The 6,430-nt window shown below is 39.3% G+C and overlaps 1 non-coding gene across 1 annotated transcript; it reads left to right on the forward strand.

The window, feature by feature from the left end:
• Positions 1-326: 326 nt before the first annotated feature.
• On the forward strand, positions 327-430 carry LOC130971671 (small nucleolar RNA R71). The gene has a single exon (XR_009082880.1). It is a non-coding gene; the product is annotated as a small nucleolar RNA R71 (small nucleolar RNA).
• The last annotated feature ends 6,000 nt before the right edge of the window (positions 431-6,430 follow it).

Below are 6,430 nucleotides of genomic sequence, written 5' to 3' on the forward strand. Positions count from 1 at the left end.
CCTTAGTACTGCTTGGTGCATTTTGCATTCCAGACAGACTTTGAGAAATCAAATTGACTTGTTGAGTCAATATCTTGTTTTGAGCCAGAATGGCATTCAGAGAATCAATCTCAAGAACTCCTTTCTTCTGACTTATCCCATTGTTCACAGGATTTCTTTCAGAAGTGTACATGAATTGGTTATTTGCAACCATTTCAATTAGTTCTTGAGCTTCTGTAGGCGTCTTCTTCAGATGAAGAGATCCTCCAGCAGAGCTATCCAAAGACATCTTGGATAGTTCAGAGAGACCATCATAGAAAATACCTATGATGCTCCATTCAGAAAGCATGTCAGATGGACATTTTCTGATCAATTGTTTATATCTTTCCCAAGCTTCATAGAGGGATTCTCCATCCTTCTGTCTGAAGGTTTGGACTTCCACTCTAAGCTTACTCAATTTTTGAGGTGGAAAGAACTTTGCCAAGAAGGCATTGACTAGCTTTTCCCATGAGTCCAGGCTTTCTTTAGGTTGTGAGTCCAACCATGTCCTAGCTCTGTCTCTTACAGCAAAAGGGAATAGCATAAGTCTGTAGACCTCAGGGTCAACCCCATTAGTCTTGACAGTGTCACAGATTTGCAAGAATTCAGCTAAGAACTGATGAGGATCTTCCAATGGAAGTCCATGGAACTTGCAATTCTGTTGCATTAGAGAAACTAATTGAGGCTTAAGCTCAAAGTTGTTTGCTCCAATGGCAGGGATAGAGATGCTTCTCCCATAGAAGTCGGGAGTAGGTGCAGTAAAGTCACCCAGCACCTTCCTTGCATTGTTGGCATTGTTGTTGTTTTCGGCTGCCATGGTTTCTTCTTCCTTGAAGATTTCTGTTAGGTCCTCTGTAGAGAGTTGTGCCTTAGCTTCTCTTAGCTTTCGCTTCAAGGTCCTTTCAGGTTCAGGGTCAGCTTCAACAAGAATGCCTTTGTCCTTGCTCTTGCTCATATGAAAGAGAAAAGAACAAGAAAATATGGAATCCTCTATGTCACAGTGTAGAGATTCCTTGAGGTGTCAGAGAAGAAGAAAAATAGAAGGAAGAAGGAGAAGAGTTCGAACTTAGTCAGAGAGAGTTCGAATTGTGCATTGAGAAGGAGTGGTACTCCATAAATAGAAGGATGTGAGAAGGGAGGAAGAAATTTTCGAAAATTAAGTGAAAGATTTTGAAAACATTTTGAAAAACTTTAATTGATTTTTGAAAACCAAGAGTGGGAAAGAAATCAAGTAATTTTTGAAAAAGATTTTGAAATTAGAGTTTAAAAAGATATGATTGAAAACTATTTTTGAAAAAGATGTGATTAAAAAGATATGATTGAAAAGATATGATTTGAAAACAATTTTAAAAAGATTTGATTTTAAAAATTAATGACTTGCCTAACAAGAAAAGATATGATTCAAACATTAAACCTTTCTCAACAGAAAAGGCAACATACTTGAAATGTTCAATCAAATCATTAATTGTTAGCAAGTATCTTTGAAAAAGGAAAGAAATTGATTTTGAAAACATTTGATTGAAAAGATTTGATTTGAAAAAGATTTGATTTCGAAAAACTTTGAAAACTTGAAAAAAATTGATTTGATAACAAAATCCTCCCCCTTGTGCCATTCTGGCGTTAAACGCCCAGAATGGTGCACATTCTGGCGTTTAACGCCCAATGCACTACCTTTTTGGGCGTTAAACACCCAACCAGGCACCCTGGCTGGCGTTTAAACGCCAGTCTGTCCTTCTTCACTGGGCGTTTTGAACGCCCAGCTTTTTCTGTATAATTCCTCTGCTGCATGTTCTGAATCTTCAGTTCCCTGTACTATTGACTTGAAAATAGAACCAAGATCAAATAAACAATGCATGAAAGACACCAAACTTAAAATAAGACACTAGACTCAAACAAGAAACATAAAATATTTTTTTGGTTTTTATGGTTTTGTAATTTTTTTGTGCTTTTTCGAAAATTATATGAAAATAGAAAATAAAGGTTTCAGAATTCTTAATTTGGATTCCAGGAATCATTGCAATGCTAGTCTAAGACTCCGGTCCAGGAATTAGACATGGCTTCACAACCAGCCAAGCTTTCAAAGAAAGCTTCGGTCCAAAACACTAGACATGGCCAATGGCCAGCCAAGCCTCAGCAGATCATTGCTCCAACAGCAAGATTGATAGAAATCAACAAGCTCTTGTGATGATCAGTTGAAACCTCGGTCCAATAAGATTAGACATGGCTTCACAGCCGGCCAGACTTCAACAGATCATCATGAAACACTAGAATTCATTCTTAAGAACTCTGAAGAAAAATACCTAATCTAAGCAACAAGATGAACCGTCAGTTGTCCATACTCGAAACAATCCCCGGCAACGGCGCCAAAAACTTGGTGCGCGAAATTGTGATCACTACAACTTCGCACAACTAACCAGCAAGTGCACTGGGTCGTCCAAGTAATAAACCTTACGCGAGTAAGGGTCGATCCCACGGAGATTGTTGGTATGAAGCAAGCTATGGTCACCTTGTAAATCTTAGTCAGGCAGACTCAAATGGGTATAGATGATGAATAAAACATAAAGATAAAGATAGAGATACTTATGCATATCATTGGTGAGAGCTTCAGATAAGCGTATGAAGATGCTGTCCCTTCCGTCTCTCTGCTTTCCTACTGTCTTCATCCAATCCTTCTTACTCCTTTCCATGGCAAGCTTATGCAAGGGTTTCACCGTTGTCAGTGGCTACCTCCCATCCACTCAGTGGAAATGTTCAACGCACCCTGTCACGGCACGGCTATCCATCTGTCGGTTCTCGATCAGGCCGGAATAGAATCCAGTGATTCTTTTGCGTCTGTCACTAACGCCCCGCCCTCAGGAGTTTGAAGCACGTCACAGTCATTCAATCATTGAATCCTACTCAGAATACCACAGACAAGGTTAGACCTTCCGAATTTTCTTGAATGCCGCCATCAGTTCTTGCCTATACCACGAAGACTCTGATCTCACGGAATGGCTGGCTCGTTTGTCAGGCGAGCGCTCGGTTGTCAGGCGATCAACCATGCATCGTGTTATCAGGAATCCAAGAGATAAACATTAGAGCCTCGTTTGCTTGTAGAACAAGAGTGGTTGTCAGTCACTTTGTTCATGAGTGAGAATGATGATGAGCGTCACATAATCATCACATTCATCAAGTTCTTGAGTGCGAATGAATATCTTAGAACAAGAACAAGCTGAATTGAATAGAAGAACAATAGTAATTGTATTAATACTCGAGGTACAGCAGAGCTCCACACCTTAATCTATGGTGTGTAGAAACTCCACCGTTGAAAATACATAAGAACAAGGTCTAGGCATGGCCGTGAGGCCAGCCTCCCAAAGTGACCAAAAGATCTAAAGAACAAAAGATTCCAAAGATCAGAAGATGAAAATACAATAGTAAAAGGTCCTATATATAGAGAACTAGTAGCCTAGGGTGTACAGAGATGAGTAAATGACATAAAAATCCACTTCCGGGCCCACTTGGTGTGTTCTTGGGCTGAGCAATGAAGCATTTTTCGTGTAGGGACTCTTCTTGGAGTTAAACGCCAGCTTTTATGCCAGTTTGGGCGTTTAACTCCCATTTAGGTGCCAGTTCCGGCGTTTAACGCTGGGAAATCTGAAGGTGACTTTGAACGCCGGTTTGGGCCATCAAATCTTGGGCAAAGTATAGACTATCATATATTTCTGGAAAGCCCAGAATGTCTACTTTCCAACGCCGTTGAGAGCGCGCCAATTGGGCTTCTGTAGCTCCAGAAAATCCACTTCGAGTGCAGGGAGGTCAGAATCCAACAGCATCTGCAGTCCTTTTCAGTCTCTGGATCAGATTTTTGCTCAGGTCCCTCAATTTCAGCCAGAAAATACCTGAAATCATAGAAAAACACACAAACTCATAGTAAAGTCCAGAAAAGTGAATTTTAACTAAAAACTAAGAAAAATATACTAAAAACTCAACTCAAACTACTAAAAACATACTAAAAACAATGCCAAAAAACGTACAAATTATCCGCTCATCAGTACGCATCTTGCATGCGTACGCGTGGGTCTTCCAAAATGCTTTCCCTACGCATAAGCGTCCTGTACGCATGCACGTCAATGGAGAGTGTAGCGTTCTTTGAAATAGAGCGTAGTACTGGTGTACGGAATCGTGATTCACACTTCTCACAACTCCGTTGCAACTAACCAGCAAGTGCACTGGGTCGTCCAAGTAATACCTTACGTGAGTAAGGGTCAATCCCACGGAGATTGTCGGCTTGAAGCAAGCTATGGTCATCCTTGTAGATCTCAGTCAGGCGGATTCAAATGGTTATGAGGTTTTGATAATTAAAAGATAAATAAAACATAAAATAAGATAGAGATACTTATGTAATTTATTGGTAGAAATTTCAAATAAGCGTTTGGAGATGCTTTGTTGCCTCTGAACCTCTTCTTTCTTATTGCCTTCATCCAATCATGCGTGCTCCCTTCCATGGCAAGCTGTAGGATCCTCTCAGTGAAAATGGTCCAGCTACAATTTCTGTACGGCTAATAAACTGTCAGATTTCTCGTCTTGGATGAAAAATACCAGGCACAGCTACCGCAAGGCTAATCATCTGTCGGTTCTTGCTAGCGTCGGAATAGAACCATTGTCCTTTTGCACACTGTCACTGCGCCCAACATTCGCAAGTTTGAAGCTCTTCACAGTCATCCCTTCCCAGATCCTACTCAGAATACCACAGACATGGTTTAGACTTTTCGGATCTCAGGAATGCTGTCTATTATTCTAGCCTATACCATGAAGGTTCTAATCTCAAATTTAGATGCTCTGTTGTCAGGAGAGACAATGTGAATCTTTGATTAGAGACCCAAGAGAATATACTCAAGCTGGCATCCAATGACTACGTTGAACATCATGTAGACCGCTTTGTGGTTGTCAGGCACACGGATCTTGGCTAAGCGATTACTGAAGATAATGGGTGATTGTCACGGGTTACCCCTTCAGTCTTGACTTAACTGAATTAAGCATTGAAGCTTTCACGTGCATAGGTCATTCTTGGAGTTAAACACCAGCTTTGGTGCCAGTTTGGGTGTTTAACTCCAGCTTTGGTGCCAGTTCTGGCGTTTTATGCCAGAAAAGGGTCTTTGGTGGGCGTTTTGACGCCAGTTTGGGCTATCAAATCTCGGGAAAAGTATGAACTATTATACATTTCTGGAAAGTCCAAGATGTCTACTTTCGAAGGCAATTAAGAGCGCACCAATTGGTTTTATGTAGCTCTAGAAAATTCACTTCGAGTACAGGGAGGTCAGAATCCAACAGCATCTGCAGTCCTTTCTCAGCCTCTGGATCAGATTTTTGCTCAAGTCCTTCAATTTCAGCCAGAAAATACCTGAAATCACAGAAAAACACACAAACTCATATTAAAGTCCAGAAATATGATTTTTACATAAATACTAATAAAATTATACGAAAAAGTAACTAAAACATACTAAAAACTACTTAAAAATAATGCCAAAAAGCGTATAAATTATCCGCTCATCACAACACCAAACTTAAATTGTTGCTTGTCCCTAAGCAACTGAAAACAAAATAGGATAAAAAGAAGAGATTATACAATAAATCCCAAAAGCATACTTGTCCTTATTTGAAAGCATTCAGCCTGAGTTCTTGGGGTTTCATGCAGAATGTATTTGAAGCTCTACTTTTATTAGTTTCCAGGTTTGAAGTGTCCCTTTAAGTGTTAACTATGGGTTGCTGCTGTGAACCTTGTTATTTACCCATCCTTGGTGTTTGATTTTTTTTGTTTTTCTTCTACCGAGAAACTTATTCTCAATTGCAACTTAGTGTTATTTGTTGTAGCATCTTTTTAGCTTTGTTTTTCAGTCAACACATATTCACCACAGACACTTGGCTTACAATTCTTCTTAAGAGCATTGATGCCCAGCACCTCTTTGGGTTACTAAATGCTTTGTAGCTAGGTTGCTCTTGATAGTGGACTTTTGGTTGATAATCTCGGGTTAGTTAACCCAAGTTACCAAGTTTTAAAATACTCCTAAGAACCTAATTGTCCAAGTAGATCCCAGCACAAAAAGCACCACAGGAATATGTCTTAAGGTCCAAGCTATTGGTGTTTAGCTTTATTCTTTGTTTCTTTCATTTTTGTTGCCAATTCTTGGTTTTTCTTCCTTTTCTTCTTTCTAAGGATATTTATTCATTAAGATTTCACAAACAGCAACCAAGTTTATACTATAAAGGAACATTCTAATATTTATCCTTTATTAGTGAGCTTGCTTAAACAATCAAACATATATACCACCACTGAACTTTATTCTCATTCCTATCAAATTGACAATTTCACTTTCTGTTTCAACATTTTTTTTTCTTTTATTAAAGCGAAAGGGACAAGACATGAATTCAA

Source organism: Arachis stenosperma, chromosome 3, assembly GCF_014773155.1.
Source record: "Arachis stenosperma cultivar V10309 chromosome 3, arast.V10309.gnm1.PFL2, whole genome shotgun sequence".
Classification (NCBI taxonomy): Eukaryota; Viridiplantae; Streptophyta; class Magnoliopsida; order Fabales; family Fabaceae; genus Arachis; species Arachis stenosperma.